At 39.2% G+C, this 23,522-nt stretch overlaps 1 pseudogene; it reads left to right on the plus strand.

Moving 5' to 3' along the window:
- Positions 1 to 23,522, plus strand: part of LOC149138968 (protein disulfide-isomerase like 2-2-like) — a 54,193-nt pseudogene that overhangs the window by 16,162 nt on the left and 14,509 nt on the right.

The following is a 23,522-nucleotide window of genomic DNA, read 5'->3' on the forward strand; positions in this document are numbered from 1 at the left end:
GAAGAAGCCCTCGAGCGACAGAGGAATGTGATTATGGACAACTTTGGCTAGATCCTTCAACGGCTACCCAAAGGTGACACATCTTCTTCTAGCAACTATTCTGAAAGCACCACACCCTTTAAGGTACAAGTTAACTTCGACATCCCCATATTTGAAGGTCAGATAGATGCGGTTGTCGTACATAAATTCTTAAATCTGCTAGAAGGATATTTTTATGTTCATGATTTTTCCAGCCGAGAAAATATCACTTTCGCACTTCTCAAAGTCACCCCCAATGTCAAGGACTGGTGGAAAACCTACTCTGAGAAGAAGGACAAAAGTACACCCTCACTATTTTTAGTTGTACCCACTTGGAATTCATCCTGGAACATTATCAAGGAGCAATACTACCCTATCAGCAGCTATGAGGATAAATACATAAAGTGGACCATGCTACAACAGGGAAGGGACCAAGACGTGCCAGAGTTTACCAATATTTTTCATACCCTTCGCACGAAGTTGGGTATCAAGGATTCTAAGTGACATTTGGTACTCAAGTACCATGAATTCCTACACAGGTACATCCATGATGAAATGGAGTTCCTGAACATATCCTTGCTCGACACGACGTGCCGATACGTTATCAAGATTGAGCATAAGTTTAAACAGAAGAAGCGATACTTTGGATCTGCGAATCCGAAGCAAGAGAAAGGCACCCCAAACCATAGAGCAAAGGACAAATCCAAGGCAGGGTGACCCAATATAATCCGTTGAAGCCACAAGCAAAAAACAACACCAAGAAGACAAAGAAGTACACAAGAAAATGATGTGAGTTCCATAAGAGCTCCACTCACAACACGAGTGAGTGTCTGCCCAAGCAGTCATTGGTGGCCAAGCTGAAGGCTTCCGAATCAAACGCATGTTCCGACTATGAGTTAGAACCTAACAAGGGGAATGATAAAGGGAGGCATATCAATGTGAAGCCTAGTGCCACAGTGGCCACCACCAAGATCCAGAAGAATGAGCTTGAAGATCCAGAGGAGGGGAAACACCTCTTCCACTCACATATGTGGGTGAAGGGTTCTCCACTGCAGTTCATTGTTGAGAATAGGAGCCAAAAGAACCTCATTTCAATAGAGATCATGAAGCGGTTGGGCCTACTAACTACAACACATCTGATGTCGTACACCATCGGGTGGCTTCATGAAGGACAGCGCCTCTGCGTCAGCTAGCAGTGTCGCCTTCCCTACAACATCAAATCTTTCATGAATGAGGTATTGTGTGATGTTTCCCCTCTTGAAGTTTGTGATGTATTATTAGGGCAACCATACTTATTGAACCGACATGTTCTATATGAGTCTAGGCCTTGCTCTTTGATTGTTAGTTTGGGCAATAAGTTTACATAATACAGGAGTTAGCCCCACCTACTTCCATCTCTTTGATCATTGCAAATCAATGCATTAAGGTCATTTCATAGACCAGGAAATTTGTTTTCCTTATGATTTGCCCCCGGGACAAGAAGAAGATTGTTGCCACGGCTTCCAAACAAGGCTCCTCCGCATAGTAGCAGCAGATGGACAAGGTCATGGAAGAGTACAGGGACATTTTCTCCTCACCTACGGGGGTGCCTTTACACTGTTAGGTCAAGCACTCCATCGATATAACCTTAAGTGTGTCGCTACCCAATGGGTCGATCTATCGATGCTTTGTTCTGGAGAACAATGAGATCAAGAGGAAGATTCGTTAGTTGTTTCAGAAAAGGGCACTTCTAGCTAAGCTCATCACCTATGGGAGCCTGATTGTATTAGTACAAAAGGATGGGACCTGGGGACTTTGTATTGACTATCAGACATTGAACAAGATCATTGTACATAATAGGTTCCCAATCCCATGGATTGATGACCTTCTGGACCAACTCAAGGGGGTCAAATATTTCATAAATTTTGATTTGAAGTTCAGTTATCACCAGGAGCCTATTGAACCCTTCAATGTGTGGAATATTGTATTAAAATCCAAGGAGGACCTTTTTGAATGGTTGGTTTAACGAATGCCCCGCAACCTTCATGATATTGATGGATGACGTCTTGTGACTCTTCTCCAATGCATTCGTGTTGGCGTATTTAGATGACATCTTGATCTTCAACCAGAGTTGAGAACAACACCTCCACCATATTCAACTAGTCCTCCAAACCCTGTGAAAACACATCTTGTGTGCCAATTTAGAGAAATTCACTTTTCGCATGATCGAGGTTCAATATATGGGGTATATCATTGATGAGAATGGTGTGCAAGTGGACCCAACCAAGATACAAGTCATTTAAGATTGGCCAGCCCCAACCACTCTAAGAGAGCTGTGAATCTTTCTGGGTCTTGTCAATTTCTACCGCAGGTTCGTGTTGGTGTTCTCTCAAATCACTTGGCCTTTAAGTCAAATTACCAAGGTTAGAGCGAAAGCAAAGTTCTTTTGGTCTGAAACCCAACAAAGGGTGTTTGCCGAGTTGAAGCGTCACCTCTACTCTGCACCAGTGCTCACATTACCAAGCCTGCAACAACCATTTGAGATTGAGATAGATGCCACTGACTATGTTATTAGTGCAGTTCTTACTCAACAGGGGAATTCAGTGGCTTACCACAGTGAGCCACTTTCAGACACAGTCTGAAAGTATCCCACCTATGACAAAGAGATGTATTCCATTGTGCAGGCCTGCCGATAATGGAATATTTACATTATGGGGAAGGAAACGATCATCCACACATACCATCGAACCCTGTAGTTCATACAAACATAAGGGGAGTTGCAGAATGATCGCCATTAGAAATGATCCACATATCTGCAACATTTCCATTTGAATATTAAGTAAAAGAAGGGCAGCACCAACAATGTTGCAGATTTCCTCAATCGATCGCCGTTCATGGCACTGACCACTATGCTCAACTCTTGTGGGCACGAGACTGTGGGGTGGCCGCATCTTTTCAAGAGTGATCCAGAATTTGGTAACACATACCATATGCTCTTGGAAGGCAAGAAAGTTTCAAATTTTCACCTCTAAGATGCATTGCTATGCCACCTGGGACACCTATGTGTTCCTTCAAGCGAGCGTGCCAAGATGATTTGGGAGGCGCACTACAATCGGGTCGTTGGACATTTCAAGGTAGAGAAAAAAGTAGTAGTGCTACAAAAGTATTTTTATTGGCTGAACCTTGGACAGGATGTTGGGAAGTACATTAGATCCTGCACTGCTTGCGTAATTTCTAAATCAACCATTAAGAAGCAAGGCCTATATTCTCCTCTGCCTACTCCTAGTCGACCTTGGGAATCTATCTCCATGGATTACATGTCGCGCCTTCCTTCTACGAACCATGGAAATGACTGTGTTTTCGTGGTTGTCAACAGATTCTCTAAGATGGCCATTATGGCGACTTGCAAGAAGAGTATCACAGCATAAGCCACTGTTAAGCTCTTCTTTGAATAGGTGTGGGTACACATTAGGATCCCACAGTCCATTATCTTAGATTGGGACAGCAGGTTCCTGAGTACATTTTGGTCATGTCCCTGGTTGATGTTGGATACCAAGCTCACTAAGTCCACAACTTTCCACCTTGGAACTGATGGCCAAACAAAGGTCATCAACATGATGATCGTACACATTTTGTACATGTTCAACTTGAAGCATCCACGCACATGGGATGAAAGCCTCCCTTATGTCAAGCACAACTACAACGAAGCTCTCCATAGCTCAATTCGACACAACCCTTTTCAGGTGGGATTGGGATTCCAACCACTATGTCCCAATGATGTGGCCATACCATTTGCAGCTACTTCGACAAATTTGACTCATGAACAGTCTGAAGCTAACAGGGCTAACAACTTCATTTAACCCATTCAGTACATCCACCAGTAAGTTCACGACATATTGAATAGAGGCAATTCTAAGTACAAGCAGTGTCATGATCAACATCGAGTGCCACACAAGTTCCAGGTGCACGACAAAGTTTGGTTACATTTGTAGAAGGAGTGCCTCGCTGGTTCCCATCGCAAGCTTTGCCTGCTCCACTATGGGCCTTACACCATCACTAAGGCTGTAGGGGATAATTCTTTCGAGCTCAACATTCCACCATTCCTTGGCTTGCAGCCAGTGTTCAATGTGGACCGTGTTTGACCACACTTTCCACCATTACTGGACACATCAGACATTGCAGAACAACTCACACCAATAAAGTTAAACCCATACTGCATGGAACAAACCACAATTGATCAGATCATGGACACATAGATCAAGAATATTCACCAATAGTAGATCCAACTCTCTCGAGTAGTTAAAGCTCGCCAACTCCTGCACCAAGGCAAGTGGCTCACCACAGACCAAGTTTAGCAAAATTTTCCCCATCTCATGGAGGCACTTAACGCAGTGGGGACCATTGATTCTTGAGGGGGGAGGACTGATCCAGCTAGATATTGGTGGCCACCCCCTATTCCACTTGGACCCCCACCATTGTTTCTTTCAATTTTTCAGTATCCTTATTTGTAGCCAATTTACTCTTTTTGGTAGTTTTTCGGGTCCTAAACTTATGGAGCCATTTTGAGGCCCTGCACGACGTTTTCTTGTTGGAAAATGAGCAAACATGAGGCTTTGACTCATGTATGCTTTCGAAATTGTAGTTCTCAAATAGATATTTCTAACGAGGTATTGTGTGCGTCAAACAGAGATCGTATACCAAAGTTACGACCCCGGGAAGTTGATGTACTAATTTACCCAAACGGGGCCCATAGTTTTGGCACTTCATCTCTTAGGGTTAGGTTTTTGGATGTTTAGGGTTTTCCATTATTTCTTAATAATAAATAGGCCTTCGAGCCTCATTGTAACACATTTAAGAGGCATGTACCCACCACTTCTCTTCTCAAAGATAAGCTACCATCGCCCGAGCTAGTTTTATTTCCATTCTATTTGTAAGCATATTTCACTATTTGATATTAATGAAATGAAGTGTTATTTATGTTGCATATTTTTATTTATGAGTATATTTGTAATTTGTTGCATTCATGTTTAAGTTCGGATCAGTGGTATCAGAGCGGTCTGCTCTTTCTTTGGTTTTTTTTTACATGTCCCCAACGAGGTTTGGATATAAGGAGTTAGGGCTCGAACTGGTCGAACCTTTGCAAGACCAGCCTCGCAAATCCCGACGGCCTCCCATGGCAGAAGAGAAGAAGGACAAGGGGCATGTGATCCTTTCAAAATATTGCTCGAAGAAGCCCTTGAGCGACAAAGGAATGCGATGATGGACACCTTTTCCCAGATCCTTCAGCGGCTACCCAAAGGCAACACATCTCCTTTTAGCAGCTACTCTAGAATCGCCACACCCTTTAAGGTATAAGTTAACTTTGACATCCCCATATTTGAAGGTCAAATAGTTGTGCAAGTCATGGATAAATGGTCAAATCTGCTAGAAGGATATTTTATGTTCATGATTTTTCTAGTCGGGAAAAGATCACTTTTGCACTTCTCAAAGTCTCCCCCCACGTCAAGCACTGATGGGAAACCTATTGTGAGAAGAAGGAAGAAAGTACACCCTCACTATTTTCAGCCACACCCACTTGGAATTCGTTCTAGGATGCCATCAAGGAGCGGTACTTACCTGTTGGGATCTATGAGGATAAATACATAAAGTGGACCATGTTGTTGCAAGAAAGGGACCGAGACATGCTGAAGTTTACCAATGTTTTTCATACCCTTCGCAGGAAGTTGGGTATCAAGGATTCTGAGCAACATTTGGTACTCAAGTACCACGACTTCCTACATAGGTACTTCCAAGACAAGATGGATTTCTTGAACATCTCCACGCTCAGCACAACGTACCAATACATCGTCAAGATTGAGAAAAAACAAAAAACAAAAAAAGATACTTTGGATCTGTGAATTCGAAGCAAGGGAAAGGCACCCCCAAATCGCAGAGCAAAGGGCAAAGCCAAAGAGGGGTGACCCAGGACAACTCATCGAAGTCACAAGAAAAAACAACACCATGAAGGCAAAGAAGGACACGGGAAAATGGTGTGAGTTCCATAAGATCTCCACTCACAACACGAGTGAGTGTCGGGATAAAAAGTCACTCGTGGTTGAGCTGAAGGCTTCCGAATTAGATGCATAATTTGACTCTAAGTCAAAACTCAACAAGGGGAATGACAAAGGGAAGCAGATCATTGATGTGGAGCCTAGTGCCATCGTGGAAACCACTAAGATCCAGAAGAATGAGCTTGAAGATCCAAAGGAGGGGGAACGCCTCTTCCACTCACAGATGTGGGTGAAGGGTTCTCCACTCTAGTTCATTGTCGACAACGGGAGCCAAAAGAACCTCATTTTAGTAAATATCATGAAGCGGTTGGACCTGTCGACTACAACACATCTACAGTCATACAACATCTAGTGGCTTCACCAAGGACGAGATCTTTGTGTTAGCCAATAGTGTCAACTTCCCTACAGCATCAAGCCCTTCACGGATGAGGTATTGTGTGATGTTTCCCTTCTTGAAGTTTGTGATGTAATTTTAGTACAACCATACTTGTGGAAGCGGCATGTTGTATATGATTCTAGGCCTTGCTCTTTGATTATTACTTTGGAAAATAAGTTGTATAGGATACCGGAGGTAGCCTCGCCTACCACCATCTCTTTGATCATTGCAAAGCAATGCAGTAAGATCATTTCATATACCAGGAAATTTGTTTTCCTTATGATTCGCCCTCAAGGCAAGAAGAAGATTGTGGCAAAGATTTCTAGACAAGGCTCCTCTGCACAACAACAACAGATGGACAAGGTTGTGGAAGAGTACAAGGACATATTCTCCTCACCTACGAGGCTGCCTCTACACTGTCAGGTCAAGCACTCCATCAATCTGACCCCGGGCGCGCCACTACCCACTGGGTCAATCTATCATTGCTCTGTTCTGGAGAACGATGAGATCAAGAGGTAGATTCAGGAATTGTTTAAGAAAGGGCACATTAGGCCAAGTTCATCACTTTGTGGGAGCTCGATTGTATTGGTACAAAAGAATGTGACATGGAGACTTTGTATTGACTATCAAGCATTGAACAAGATCACTATATGGAATAGGTACCCAATCCCATGGATTGATGACCTTCTCGGCCAACTCAAGGGGGCCAAATATTTCAGCAAGATTGATTTGAAGTTCAGTTATCACCATGTGTCTATTAAACCCTCCGATGTGTGGAATACTGCCTTCAAATCCAAGGAGGGCCTTTTCGAATGGTTGGTCATGCCTTTTGGGTTGACAAATGCCCCCGTAACCTTCATGAGATTAATGGACGACATATTGCAACCTTTCACCAATGCGTTTGTGGTGGTGTATTTAGATAGCATCTTGATCTTTAGCCAGAGTTGGGAAGAGCACCTCCACCATATTCAATAATCCTTCAAACCCTGCAAAAACACAAGTTGTGTGCCAATTTGGAGAATGCACTTTTTGCATGACCCAGGTTCAATATCTCAATATATCATTGATGAGTAGGGTGTGCATGTGGACCCAGCCAAGATACAAGTCATTCGGGGTTGGCCAACCCCAACCACTCTAATAGAGCTCCAAAGCTTTCAGGGTCTTGCCAATTTCTACCTCAGGTTCATGTTGGGGTCCTCTCATATCACTTGGCATTTAAGTCAACTCACCAAGGGTGAAGTGAAAGCAAATTTCTTTCAGTCTGAAACCCAACAGAAGGCATTTTCCGAGTTGAAGCATCACCTCTGCTATGCACCAATGCTCACATTACCAAACCTACAAAAACCATTTGAGATTGAGACAAATGCCTCCGACTATGCTATTAGTGCAGTTCTTACTCAGTAGGGGCATCCAATGGCTTACCACAGTGAGATACTTTCAGACACAGCCTAAAAGTATCCCACCTATGACAAAGAGATGTATTCTATTGTGCAGGCCTGCCAACAATGGAAGCATCACATTATGGGGAAGGAAACGATCATCCACACATACCACCGACCCCCGTAGTTCATAGAGACACAAGGGAAGTTGCAGAATGATCGCCATCAGAAATGGTCCACATACTTGCAACAGTTCTATTTGAATATTAAGTACAATAAGGGAAACACCAATAATGTTGCAGACTTCCTCAGTCGACCGTCGGTCATGGAGCTGACCACTGTGCTCAACTCTTGTAGGCATGATACTGTGGGGTAGTTGTATCTTTACAAGAGTGATTTAGAATTCGACAACACTACAATATGCTCTTGGAAAGCAAGCAAGTTCCAAATTTTCACCTCTAGGATGCACTGTTATGCCAACTGGGACACCTTTGTGTTCCTATAAGTGAGCATGCTAAGATTATTTGGGAAGCGCACTATGGTTGGGTCACTGGACATTTCAGGGTAGAGAAAACAGTGGCAGTGCTGCAGAAGTGTTTTTATTGGCTGAACCTTCGACAGGATGTTGGGAAGTACATCAGATCCTGCACTTCTTGCACCATTGCCAAACTAAACATCAAGAAGCAAGGCCTATATACTCCTCTGCCTACTCCTAGTCAACCTTGGGAATTCATCTCCATGGATTACATGTCGGGCCTTTCTTCTACTAAGTATGGCAACGCCTGCTTTTTTTTTGTCGTCAACAAATTCTCTAAGATGGCAATTCTAGCATCCTACAAGAAAAGTATCACAGCAGAAACCACTGCTAAACTCTTCTTTGAATGAGTGTAGGTACACTTTAGGATACCGTAGTCCATTCTCTTAGATCGAGACAGTAGGTTCCTAAGTACATTTTGGTTAAGTCTCTAGTAAGTTTAAATGCTTTTGTACTTCTGCAATATATGCATTATCTGCCTTCATATTATTGTTTTATGCCATTTGTAATGATGCCTTTAATTTATCAATTTAAATATTTCTTAATGATAGGTCATTGCTTTAGATAATTGTTTAGTTGAATCCTAGCCGACTGACCTTGTTTCTACTGTTGAAATTCCTGCACTAATTTGCTGCTCTTTCTCCTTCAGGAGTTTCTCCATATCTGTCTCCATTTTCTATATTTGAATGTTCTTCTCAACAACCATATGCAACCTATTCTCTTTTTCCCTCTCTAATTGGCCTACTTCTTGAGCTTGAGGATGTTATGTTGTTGACAATTTTAATTGTTTTCACAGTGCTTGAATGTGCACATTTATGTTTTTAATAATTTCTTCAGTAGCATCGACATCATTAGGATCTAATCCTAATTTGATCATAATGTCTTCTAAATCTTTTATCTTTGTATCCTTTTCTAGTGACAACATTTTTTTTCTAATTTAAGTTGAGAATGAATAATATTCAAAGAATCTTGTAGCTTTGAAGAAACCATTGCTAGATTTGTTAGAGAATAATATATTATTTCATGAGCCTGTTTGTGTAGATCAATTTGATATATGGGATGAATCTGTTTTGTATCAAAAGAAAACATTAAACCCTTGTAATCCTCTGTTGTTTTTGGAATTGGGACTTATGGCTCAAGAAATGCCAACTGAAATTGTCCTTTGTCAAGGCCTAGTGTAGACAACAATATTGTTTGTGTCGAAGAAGTTTGTCTCCAGAACTCATAATAGGTGGTAGTCTTTAGCAATGCACTCTTCTTCTTATTCATTTCTCTAAATCTAGCAAAAATATTTTGTTCACTAGTAGGGGAAGCAAATACAACAGGAATTATTTCTTCAGTTTGTTGAAAAGTGAACACAGGCTTGTTTGATAACATGATTGTAGTAGACTCTTATGTATTTCTTGCCTGTGATGATTCTTCCTTTGTGTTCACTCTCTTTGTCCTCTTAAAAACTATGAATTATGCTGACTTATAACTTGAACAAGCAAGAGACATACTTTCACTTGGTCTCTTTAAGTCTTGGAGTTTCCAAGGCTTTTTTACTATAAATTTCAACCTCCTGCAAAGTGTTTTCCTCCTATATTTCCTGATTAGCATATTGTTCAATTTTTGGTTTTGAGATATGATATAAGGAGCGAATTTTCACTGAACTCTAATAGATGAAAATACTCCCAAAGGGTCATAAGTCTAGCTGAAACTTAATTTAAACTTCATTTGACTTAATAGATTTTCCACCTCCTTATCAGCTACTTTGGTATTTATTATCAATGGACCAATTTGAGCTTTTAGTTTGAATTGATTATTTTGTTTTCTCGATACAAAATGAATTTCATCCATACTCATGCTTTGTCATATGAATTCTAGAGCAAAAATCCTCACGGAACAAAAACTGGTAGTTTATATGGTGGCAAATCACAACCATAAACTCTGATCTCTATGAAATTATGATATAAGTACCAGTCTCCCACCTTTGACTGTTCACTCAGATGCAAAATTATTTTAATTTCTATTGATATCCTTGGGACTGCATCACTACTAAGGAGACATAATGACAAATATAGAAATTGATCTACAAAATCACTAAAAGAGTAATCTTTTGAATTCCTTCTGACTAATGAAGTCCAATGAATGATAGATTGTGGCCTTCCCTGTGAGTCAAGATTTTGGAGTGGCATTTTGAATCTTTCAGACTGATGATATAAAAATAAATACACCAATATAGATTGATGTTTTAAAGATCTCTCTGCATTGAATTTCAAGAATTGTCCATGAATGATATCTAAAATAAGTTGGCTAGAGTTGAAAAGAACAAAGGGATTTTTACCAGATGGAAAAACTAACAGAAACCCTAAGATGACTTCATCAACCATTCATCACTTTGGTAGCCTAAATGCCAACAAATCATAGAAATTACTTGTTTGGACATTTATGGCAATATTGTTGAAGAGTATGGTGGATTATGACGAGGTAATTCAGATCCTTCTGGCATAAAAGACTCAAAGATACTAGCTCGCTGCTGAAAGGTGAGTTTCTGGTAGATTTCCATTAGCGAATCAACTGAAAATGTGTGAAGGGAACTTGGAGGATTATTTTGCAAGGCTTGAAAAATAGATTATGGGGTTATGGAGAACATGGATTCACCATTTTTGTCTACTATTTCTCTCTGGCTAGGTAAATAACGATTTTCACACCAAGAAACAAATTCAGGGAAATGATGATTTTGAGGGAAAACAAATTGAGGTAATTGGGATTCCCTGAAGCTGAATTCATCACTAGTAAGCAGGCTCGACTGTTAAGGAGAGGACCCTTTAGGGGGCTCGACCATTAGGACCTTTAGGTAATCGACCATAAGGATGCGTAAGCAGGCTCGACTGTTAAGAAGAGGACCTTTAGGTGCTCGACCAAGAGGGAGAGGATGCGTAAGCAGGAACATCTTCAAATCTCTGAAATTCCCAATTGTGCAATTCATATAAGTCAAATTCAGATTTGGTTTCCATGATCTTGAAATCAACATCTACCAGAGGAAATTCATCTAAATTTGGAACCAGGGGAAGCATTGGGGTTTTAACAAACATCTTAGATTTTCTCTTCTGGCTAGTCATTTTGAATTATGATAAAAAAAGGAATTATGAATAATCTGTTATTTTCTTTCTGCTTGATGTGGTCGACTACACAATATGGAATTTTTTTGTCACTAAGAACTTTTGAAAACATTGGTGAGATGAAGGAAAATGATATGGTTGATGTAGAATAATTAGGTTTAGAAGAAGATTTTGGATTGATTTTGGATAACTGTTAGTGAAATTAATGGTTGGTGCATCAAAAAACAACTATCGAAACGTTAGCGGGAGTGAATTTAATGATTTAACGACTAAATCATTAACATTACTAGAGGAAATGGCTAGTGCTAATTTGGTAGTTATTTCGTAGAAAGGATGAAATCTCTGAAGTAGTAGCGGAAGGAAACGTTAGGTGAAAAGTGGTTTACGAGGGGGTATGGTGGTAAGTTATTTTTTACAAGGGGGAGAGGGGTGTCCCGCAATAGATGAATGTCCGACACATTTTGAGAAATGGTTTTCACAAAGCAGGTTTGTGGACCCCCCCCCCGTCTTTGTTAAATGTCGGGAGTGTGGGGGGTCTCGCAATGGATTCTTAACCATTGATTGCAGCAGAGACAATAAATGTCATTGGAACTTGTTCGGAGATAATTGTTGGAAACATTGTTTAAATAACCACTAAATGAAACTTACTAATCTAAAAATTTAACTAAAGCGACATTTATAAAGATATGCCAAGCTTTATTACAAAGTGCAAATAAATTAATTATTTCTTATTTTCAAAAATTTACAACTTACCCCCGATCGGGGTGCGAGCCAGTTGGAGATCCGCATAGGGATCATAGACATGTTCAATCGAATTAATGCAAGGGCCAGTGGGCGGCCTCACCCATGCCCTCACATGAATTATCACCTTAATCCAATGAACGATCGCAACCCACAACACATCCCCAACGTGAGGTTTGGAACACCTTAAATATCCAGGTAGTGGGAGTTGAGGAATACATGCACCCATCTGTCTGACATTCAATCTGGTGCTACAGGTATCTTTGGAGGTCTATGACAATAGTGTTCTGGTTTGAGGAGCCTGGAGAATGGGGAGGAAACTTTGTTGCGGTTAGTATCGGCAAGCAGATGACACAATTGGTCTGGTATGTTCTTATACTTATCCTTTTCCCTAGGTTGGGGGCTAACATTAGTTATGCACCTTGCGTGTGGAGGGGAAAAAGAACAATGGTGAATTGGAAAGTTTCTGTGATAACATGTACTAGATTTCTCGAGCATGTTATGTCGATCTTCATCTTTTACTACACTCTGCTATCTCGTATGGGAATGTTTTGTGGGTTTTGGGTCTTAATTACTCTGTTTACTCTGCATGTTGCATGTGAGCTACATAATTTTAAGTTTATGTTCAATTGGATAATTCTATGGAAATGAAGGGTAAATGCATTTTGGCCAAGCCGGGTCTGTGGACTTTGGGCTAAGGAGTATAGGGGGTTCGTGGTTAAAACTCTGAAGGCGTCTCACACTCTAGGTTGGTTCATATTTTCTTCTGAGTATTGGTTTGGGTTGTCGATTCATGGTGTGGTGCAGTACAAAAAGACGTTTCCCATGTTCTTCAGTCCTTCTCTTAGGCTCAAGTATAACTTTGATTGTTTGTTGCTTTTATGTCCTCCTATTAATCTAGGCCTACATAAGCTGCTTCTCCCTTTGATCTCTATACAGTATCTTGGGTATTGAGCGAGGGTAGTTCTGAGTAAGATGTCGAAGGGTGGTTTGTTGTCATCCATCATGGTGAAGTCCCCTCCTAGTGTTGTTTCTTTTGGTCGCAGAGGCTGTGGTCGTAAAACCCATGTTGGTAAAGGTAAAGAAAGAGGCTCAACTTCTTATAAGCCTTCACAACAAAGTGGTAGAAAATCAAATGCCCAGATCCTACAAAACACTATCCAAGCTTATTGTGAAGGGAGTCCAGCCCAGGTGAAGCAATTGATCTCGACTTGGGAGGCAGAATTAAATTAGAAGGCTGAGATAGAGCTCCCAACGGAGCACTAGAGTGGTTTTTCCCCAACCCTGGTCATACCCGCGGACGCCTCACTCTATACAAACAATTTGTACACATTTTCTGGCTAATGAAAAGCATTGTTGCAAAAGCTATGGCATCCTCTCTCACAATTTCTGCGAATACAGACCCTGGTCTCAATGAGATTCAGAAAGAAATACAGTTGATTCAACTCCAACTCCAGTAGCATAATGCTCGCCTAGGCCGCATTGAGTGCCACATTCCTTGTTTGCCTCAATCAGAACTGCAAGGCTCAAGTGCAAAATACCTCGCTCCGTTGGAATCATCAGATGAAAAGATGGTGGAATTTTCCTGTTTGTTATCATTTTTTATTTTGTTTTGATGTATATGTTGGGTAGAATTTATATTTCTATTTATAGTTATATGGTTAGTAGTTGGTTTCCAGACTATAAGTCATGTAAGGATTTGGTAAGCAGACTTAGACTATTTAAGTTTTGGATGGAATATAATGCATTTTGATGGCCAACAGACCTGGTGTCCCTCTGGCAAGGTTGAGGCCACCAAACGTCTCTTATGGTTGTAACCAACCTGATTATTTGAAATGAATGAATGAAGAGGTACTGCCAAGCCTACGATATATATTTACAATTAAAAAATAAATTGCATGGGTAAAAAATAGTTACAACATCCGCTCCATCTAGGGATTGCTTCCCTCTGCGAGATGCAAAGAACATGTTGATCCATGTGCCTTCTCCTCGAGGTATGGAGTCATTGCTGTAGAAAATCACACTTGATTTGAAAATATAAATCATATCGATCATTTAAAACGATAATGAAAGACACCTGCTGAATACCCAAATATTGCCCATTAACTGGCGATGAGAAATATTGTCCTTGCAAATTCTGAAGAATGAAAGTATTATTTCCCTTGATTTCTGCAATTTTAACAGGTCCCAACTAAAGGTTATGAAACTTCCCATGCTTTCCTTTTTCTTCTCTTCTTGCATCCCATCTTAATACTAGGTCTCTCTCTCTTTGGCCATCCTGTCAAATAAACTTTTCATCTTATCCTGATATTGTAGGAGTTTGTGTTGGACTTCTTCTATATCATGATTGAGTTCAATCATCTGATTGATTCTTTTTTAGAAATCATTAGTTTCCTCATAGAATATTGTAAAAGCTTAATGACTGTAAATGCCAATAGGGTAGGGAAAATGGCTTCAGTATCATAAACAAGTTGCAAAGGAGATTTACGAGTAGATCTCTTTGGTGAAACTATATTTGCCCAAACTGCATACTTCAAGTAGTTGTCCCAATTTATTTTATGATCTGCTAACACCTTCTTAATAACTTTAATTAAGCTTTTGTTTGATGACTCTGCAAGTCCATTCCCTTATGGATAGTATGGTGTAGAGTGATGTAAATAAATTTGGTATTTTTGACAAAACTCAATCATTTTAATGGAACTAAAAGTTTGGGCATTATCTGTAACTATTTGTCTTGGACAACCAAACCTGGACAAAATGTTTTCTTCAATAAATTTCATGACAATAGAATCAGTTGCATTTCTCATAGGGATAACTTCTACCCATTTTGTGAAATAATTTTTTGTTGTTAGGATCCATCTATGTTGATTGTTGGAAGAAGGAATTATTTCACCAATAAAATCTAAACCCCATTGTAAGAAAGGAGCTTCTACCAACACTGGAATAAGAGGGAGAGCAATCAATTTTTGTTTACCTATAAATATTTGGCAAGGAATACAACTTCGTAGTTTCGAACCAACTTGGGAAAACACTTTAGGCCAATAAAATCTTGCCCTTAATATATTTTGTGCAGTTTATTTCCAAGCATAGTGGCCTCCACATACTCCTTCATGAAACTACTCAATTACACCCTTTGTTTCACTTTCAGTTAAACATAGTAAAGGAATATTCAATGGATCCTTCCAATATATATTTACATTAAGTATGCAATATTTCATTGCTCTACGCTTAAGGGATGTGCATTGATTTCTGTTGAACTCAATAGGATATTCAAAATATCTCAGACAATGTACAATATCTTTATATCAATATGATAGTAAAAAATTCTCATCAATATGCAAAGGGAGTGGGATGGTACTGAACTAGGAGAAGGTTCTTGTGGATTCTTTTCCTCTAAAATAGGAGAAGGTTCTTATGGATTCTCCTCCTCTAGAGCTCCTGAAATTTGCATAATTGAATTTATGCCCAGAACTTTACAATTTGATTATGCTAGCATCTTAGTCAACCCTTTTCCTTTTACTAGATTTATTGGTTTCATATCCAAATCAAACTCCAAGATTTTGGTTATCTACATTCCCCTTTTCCCATTTGTATCAAGTTGGGTGAGTATTGTCTTTACTGTATTGTTAAGTACAAAATCTATTATTGGATAATGTAGCACATAGATTCTAAAAGCTTTTAAGGCATGGACTAAAGCATAAACTTGTTTTTCAATTATATCATACTTCAATTCTGCATCCCTCATAACTTTTTTGAAGAAAGTGATTTGTTGTTCATAATGATCTTCATTTTCAATAATAAAATTGTTGCTACTGTATTGTTTGATGCAAAAGAGAAAATACTAAAAGGTTTTGAATAATCTTGACTAGCTAATATTGGTGCTTCTGAAAGTGCCTTTTTGATATGAGAAAAGGAAGATCTAGCTTGTGCATTTCACTTAACTTCGTGATTCTTTTTAAGCATATCAATAATATCCTTCACAATCTTGTCATAGTTAGGTATAAATCTTCTTAAGAAATTGATTTTACCTAAAAATGCTTGAATTTCTTTCTTCGTCCTTAACAAATTGATTAATTGAATAGTTGAGATTCTTTTAGGATCTGTTGTGACTCCTTCCTTTGAAATAATATGGCCTAGCAATTTTCCTTCCTCTAAAGAAAATTTTGATTTCTTGGGATTAAGAGAAATCCCAAATTTCATGCATCTCTCAAAAAAAAATCTTCAAATGTTTTGTATGCTTTGCATCATATTTAGAAAAGGCAGTTAAATCATTAAAGTAAATTACTATGAATTTATTTCATTTTCCAACAAATCCTAAGTCCATGGCCCTCTAAAAAGTTGCCCTTGCATTTATTAGACCAAAAGGCATCTTAGCATACATGAATGTACCCCATGGTGTCATAAAAGTTGTCTTTTCCCTGTCTTCTTCACTGACCAATATCTGATTGTATCCTGAAAAACCATCTAACATCGGAATTATGTTTGATCATGTTACTCTCTGAAGCATATGGTCCATCTTTGGCAGTGGATAATTATCTTTTAATGATAATTTATTAAGATTCCTAAAGTCAACACACAGTCTTATTTCCCGATTCTTTTTTCTGACAAGAATCGGGTTGGCTAACAAATCATAATAGCTTAAAGGAATTATGGTTTTTGCATCAAGTATTTTATTTACTTCCTTTTCTATTATGGGCAACAAAATTATATTTACCCTCCTCAATTTCTGGTTATATGCTTTAGCTCTTGGTTTTAAGGGAATCTTATGTTCAATAATAGATGTGTCATAAGTATTCATATTTTCATATCTCCATGCAAACAATTTCTAACCTCTTCTTTTGTACCAATATTACAATCTTATACATCATCTTATTATGAATTCAACATTGAAGGTTTTATAACATCATTTTAGTCAAACAATATCTCAATGGGAACTAATCCTTTAGGAATATGATAGGTGGATAATTGAATAATCTCATGGTCAACGATTTTCTATTTGAAATTTATTTTTGAATCAACAATACTCTCTTTAATTATTTCATTGTTTTCTTCATCAATATGTAAGCAAGAAAATTCCTCAATAATCTGCATAAACTTTTTCAACTGTTCATTATCTTCAAATAGTTGCCAATTCTTTACATTATCTATTATTGAAGTTCTGTACCTAACCCAATCTTGTATTGCAATTGAAAAATTATGGGACTTTGAAAGTACTTGCAGAAACTGCCAAATAGTTTGCTTGCATTTTATCTTCTCTTGGTATATTTTCAATGTTAAAAGCTTGAAAACAGTTCTCTATAAAATACCATGTCTCATTTATATAATCTTTTAATCTAGGATGCTCTATCTGACGAAGATTTATAACTTGTCCTACCACTAATTATGAATCAACAAATACTGATAATATTTGAACTTTCATTCTCTTAGCTAATTCCAATCCTAGTATAAAAGGTTCATATTATGCTACATTGTTTGTGACCTCAAAGTCTAGTTTCAAAGATTGAGTAATAATTTTCTTTTTAAGTGAAACTAGAATAATCCCAACTCTAGATCCTTCCCTGGAAAAAGCCCCGTCAAAATACATCTTCCATACATCATTTTTTGAAGACTGGAAAATATTTACAGTGTCTTCAGCTATGCAACCCTTTTATGTGGATCCCTAGCATCCATAGCTCTTCTAGTGATTATGCAGGGCTCGACCATAAGGGAGAGGATGCCCCCAGCAGGGCTCAACTAACAGGAGAGGAATTGGAAGCTTTGGGGGGTGGTTCACTAGGATTTTTCCTAGTCGGGATCTCGAGTTATTTTGGTGAGAACGTGATTCTATTCTATACATTACACTCATCATTTACAACTGAAATGAAACACCCTAAATCTTGGTCCACAACATATAGAGTATTATTTACAGTTTGACTAGCATTACACACAATATTTATGAATCTTATTTCTTTGTATAGCCTTAGATGTTCTCCTCCATAGACTAGAATGGTAGCATATGATATGTCCATTTGTAAACTGCCTCATAGTTTAGCACACCAAGATCTGGACAATAGAATACCAAATTTTGGGGGAATATCTTTATCCACTATATCCATTACTATCCACTATATCCATTACAACACTTTTAACTGGAATTTGAGCTAAAGTTACTACCAAATCTTTGGTTAACCCTAAGAACTGCACCTTTTTTTGAGTCAATTGTATATAGATCATGGTAGGGACTTGTCACTTGCAACTGAAGTTGATCCATAATAATTTTTGGTAGTAGATTATGAGATGCCCCAGAATCTAACATGCAATTATAGAGGAGAAAATCATGAATCTTTAGAGCCGAATAGAAAGGAGGAACACCTTCATCTTGAACATCTAAACTTGGTCCAAAATTAACATGGGGTTTTTCATCTTGCAAACTGATCACATCACCCTACACATCCACACTTGAAGACTGAATCCATTTGGACAACTGTTGCTTATAACCAAGATTTCTCTTGAGTTCTGATAAAGGAATTGGAATTTTTACATTTTCTACCTCCTTTTCTACATTGAACATAGGAGAAACAAGTTTTTCTATTGTAGATTGATCTAATGGCTAATTTTGAGACTATGACAATAAAGTTTCAACAATTTTATCTTGTGAAATATCAAAGGTAACTTTCTTTACAAGTTTACCTGGGCCTTGTCTTGGTCTTAGATTATATCTTTTGTTTAGCTCAACAATTAGGAACTCAGAAAAGGCTTAGTATTTAGAAACTTCATAAGATTCTATATTTTGAGCTATATGTTGAACTTGGTTCATAGGAACAATAGCATTTTCTCGACGTTGATCACCAAAATAATTTGTCATTTACAACAAGTGTTATTTCTTCCACATCCTGATCATCTATCGTGAATGGAGGTTGAATTTGTTGATCATTATTTTGTCTCTCCCTCCGTAAAATTTCTGGTTGAAAAGGTCTTATGTAGTTTCTTGGTGGTCTATTCACATTTTGTTGTACTTGTCTAGGTTGTGTTTCCATCCTTGAAATTCTATTAGACAGGTTTCTCAACATTGAAGTGATTTCATCAATTTTATGTTCTTCTTCCTTGATTTTTGAAGATGAACCAATTTTTGTTCATACCTATAATTTCCTTTATGTATTTTATCCATTTTCTCTCAATTTACTTGATGCTACTCTATTAGCCTCAACCTCAATTGCATCAGTTTGCATGCCTGTTAAGGTTCTAGATCTTCTATTGCTTAACATTAAAGCACAGTCATCATTAAATGCTTTAGAAAATCTCACCTTTGTTGCAGTGACTAGAGGTTTATAATTTGCAGGGATTTTATTGTAAATTTTATTAAACCTCTTGATGAAGTCTGACACGGGTTCATTAGGATTCCTTTTGAGGTCTTCAAATTTATTCAAATAATAAGCATGATCTTTCTTTATTCCCCGCTGATTTATGAAGATATTGGTTAACTTTGCCCATGTAGCAATAGAATTTGGTTGCAACTGTCTAAACCAAATCCTAACATTTCCTTCTAATGATTGAACAAACAACCTCATATAAACATCTTCATGTTTTATGTTCATATTATCTGCAAAATCCAAAAATGTAGATAATTATCTTTTGCATTTGGTCTTGTTTCCCCATTATATCTAGTCAGATGTTTTAGATAACCCTTGGAAAAATAATGAATCTGAGCTACTGGTAGTAGTACTATTGCCACATATCTGGCTACCACAATTGGTCCTATGCTAGCCATTTGTTGTTGTTGTGAAATGGATTGTGCAGGAGACAGAGGTTTCTTAGAAGAAGACTGCCCTGGAATTATAGGCTTCTTTGAAATTTGAGGGTGAATGGTTAACTTTTCAACTTTAGGAACAATTTTCCCTTGATCTTCAAACGCTAGAGGATTTGTATAAATTTTAAGCTCTTCTTCATGCTAATCAAAAGTATAAGGATAAATGTGGATAACAAAGGATATAAAATCTCCATGTTTAAGCTCAAGTAATTTTAGTTCAAGCTCTGCTTCCGTATCAAAATATTCTGAAAGGGATACAAGAAGTTCACAAGATTCATGTTGATGGACTAGTAAGGCAGATTGTACATATACTCCCTTAGAAATAAGTTCTAAGACTTTGGGAGGTAAATCAAATAAATCAGAAGGTATAGGAATTTACTCAAATTGTTCAAGTTGTGAAACTATTTCTAGTGGGAGGGAAATAGAAGTAGAGGCTTTAAGTCTACGTCTGAGGGAAGCAATTCGTAGAAGTCTCTCTATACATGATAATGGAGTAAAGAGTTGAGGATCAGAATGAGATCTGGTATGTCTATGTGAAGCCAAATTTAATTCATGACATCGCTAGGTGAAAGGTTTTAGCTTGCTAGCCTCTTATTCACCATTAAGAGGCAAGTCTTGTTGTTATCCCAAGGAAATAAACTTCAAAACTTCGTTCCCTAGAAATGGTGCCAATTTGATCTTGTTTCTTTGTAGATAATTCTAGGCTAGAGAACTATGCCAAGGCCTATAAACGAGGATTTATTAAAATGGATGATCAATGACTCAAATCATTCACAGATCCAGGTGGATATTGGTGGCCACCCGCCAAGTCCACTTGGACCCCCACCATTGTTTCTTTCCGCTTTTCAGTTTCCTTAATTGTAGCACAATTTACTATTTTTAGCAGTTTTTTCGGGTCCTAAACTTCCGGAGCCGTTTTGAGGCCCTAAATGACGTTTTTTCCCAGAGTTATAGTTCTCGGATAGATCTTTCTAACGAGATATTGTACGTGTCAAATGGAGATCATATGGCAAAGTTACGACCCCGGGAATTTGATGTACCAATTTACCCAAACGGGGCCCACAGTTTGGTGTTTCATCTTCTAGGGTTAGGTTTTTAGATGTTTAGGGTTTTCCATTGTTTCTCAACAATAAATAGGCCTTCGAGCTTCATTGTAACACAGTTCAGAGGCACGTGGCCACCACATCTCTTCTCAGAGATAAGCTACCATCGCCCTAGCTGTTTATTTCCATTTTCTGTTTGTAAGCATATCTCAGTATTTTACATTAATGAAATGAAGTATTATTTCTGTTGCATCTTTGTGTTTATGGTTATCTCTGTAATTTGTTGCTTTCCTATTTAAATCTGGATCAGTGGTATCAAAGCGGTCTTCTTTTTCTTTGTGTTTTCTTTGCATGTCCCCAACGAGGTTGGGATATAAGGGGTTAAGGCTTGAACTGGTCGAACCTTTGCAAGACCAGCCTCGCAAAACCCGGCGGCCTCCCATGGCGAATGAAAAGAAAGACGAAGGAGCAGGAGATCATATCAAAATCTTGCTCGAAGAAGCCCTTGAGTGACAAAGGAACGCGATGATGGACAACTTTGCCCAGATCCTTCAGCGGCTACCCAGGGGCGACGCATTGGCTTCCCACAGCTACTCTAGAAATGCCACACCATTTAAGATACGAGTTAATTTTGAAATCCCCATATTCGAGGGTCAGATAGACGTAAATTCTATCGATAAATGGTTAAATCTGCTAGAGGGTTATTTTTTCTGTTCATGATTTTTCTAGTCGGGAAAAGATTATTTTCGCTCTTCTCAAAGCAGCCCCCCATGTCAAGGACTGGTGGGAAACCTACTGCGAACAAAAGGATGAAAGTACCGGCTCACTATTTTCAGCCGCACCCACCTGGAATTCATTCCAGGATGCCATCAAGGAGCAGTACTACCTTGTCGGAAGCTATGAGGATCAATACATAAAGTGGACCACGCTGCGGCAGGGAAGGGACCAAGACGTGCTGGAGTTTACCAATATTTTCCATACCCTTCGCACAAAGTTGGGTATCAAGGATTCGGAGCAACATTTGATACTCAAATACCATGACTGCCTACACAAGTACATCTAGGAAGAAATAGAATTCCTAAACATCTCCTCGCTCGGCACGGCATACCGATATGCCGTCAAGGTCGAGCAAAAGTTTAAACAGAAGAAGCGAGACTTTGGATCTGCAAATATGAAGCAAGGGAAAGGTGCCCTCAAACTGCAGAACAAAAGACAAAGCCAAGACGGGGTGGCCAAAGATAACCCGCCAAAGCTGCAAGCAAAGAACAGCGCCGCGAAGCCGAAAAAGGACACGGGAAAATGGTGTGAGTTCTATAAGAGCTCCACTCACAACACAAGTGAGTGTCAGGACAAGCAGTCACTGGTGGCTGAGCTAAAGGTTTCAGAATCAGATGCATGTTTTGACTCTGAGTCAAAACCTGACAAGGGGAATGACAAAGGGAAGCAGATTATCGATGCGGAGCCCAATGCCACCGTTGCCACCACGAAGATCCAGAAGGAGGAACCCGAAGATCCAGAGGAGGAGAAGCATCTCTTCCACTCCCAGATGTGGGTAAAGGGATCCCCGCTACACTTCATTGTCAACAGCAGGAGCCAAAAGAACCTCATCTCGGCAAAGGTCGTGAAGTGGCTGGGCTTACTAACCACAGCACATCCACAACCGTACACCATCGGGTGGCTTCACCAAGGACGAGATCTTTGCGTGAGCCAGCAGTGTCGCCTTCCATACAACGTCAAGCCCTTCACAGATGAGGTATTGGGTGACATTGTTCCCCTTGAAGTTTGTGATGTATTATTAAGACAACCATACTTGTGGAAGCGACATGTTGTGTATGAATCAAGGCCCTGTGTTGTTATTATTACTTTGGGAAATAAGTTGTACAAGATACCTGAGGTAGCATCGCCTACCGCCATCTCTTTGGTTACTGCAAAACAATGCAGTAACCTCATTTCCAAAACCGGGAAATTTGTTTTCCTGATGATACGCCCTCAATGAAAGAAGAAGACGGTGGCCACGACCTCCAGACAGGGCCCCTCTACATGACAACTACAGATGGACAAGGTCGTGGAGGAGTATGAGGACATCTTCACCTCCCCCGCAGGGGTTCCTCTGCACTGTCAAGTCAAGCACTCCATCGATCTGACCCCAAGTGCGTCGTTGCCTAAGGGACCAATCTATCGGTGCTCTGTGTTGGAGAACGATGAAATCTAGAGGCAGATTCAGGAGATGCTACAGAAAGGTCACCTCCCTCCAAGTTCATCACCCTGTGGGAGCTCGATCGTGTTGGTACAGAAGAAGGATGGGACTTGGAGACTCTGTATTGACTATCGGGTGCTGAACAAGATCACTGTCTATAATAGGTACCCGATCCCATGGATCGATGACCTCCTGGACCAACTAAAGGGGGCAAAAAATTTCAGCAAGATTGATTTGAAGTCAAGATATCACTGGTACCAATCGAACCCTCCGATGTGTGGAAGACTACTTTCAAAGCTAAGGAGGGCCTTTTC

Source organism: Pinus tabuliformis, chromosome X (genome assembly GCF_031772625.1).
Source record: "Pinus tabuliformis cultivar Carrire ecotype Pingquan chromosome X, CPIR1, whole genome shotgun sequence".
Classification (NCBI taxonomy): Eukaryota; Viridiplantae; Streptophyta; class Pinopsida; order Pinales; family Pinaceae; genus Pinus; species Pinus tabuliformis.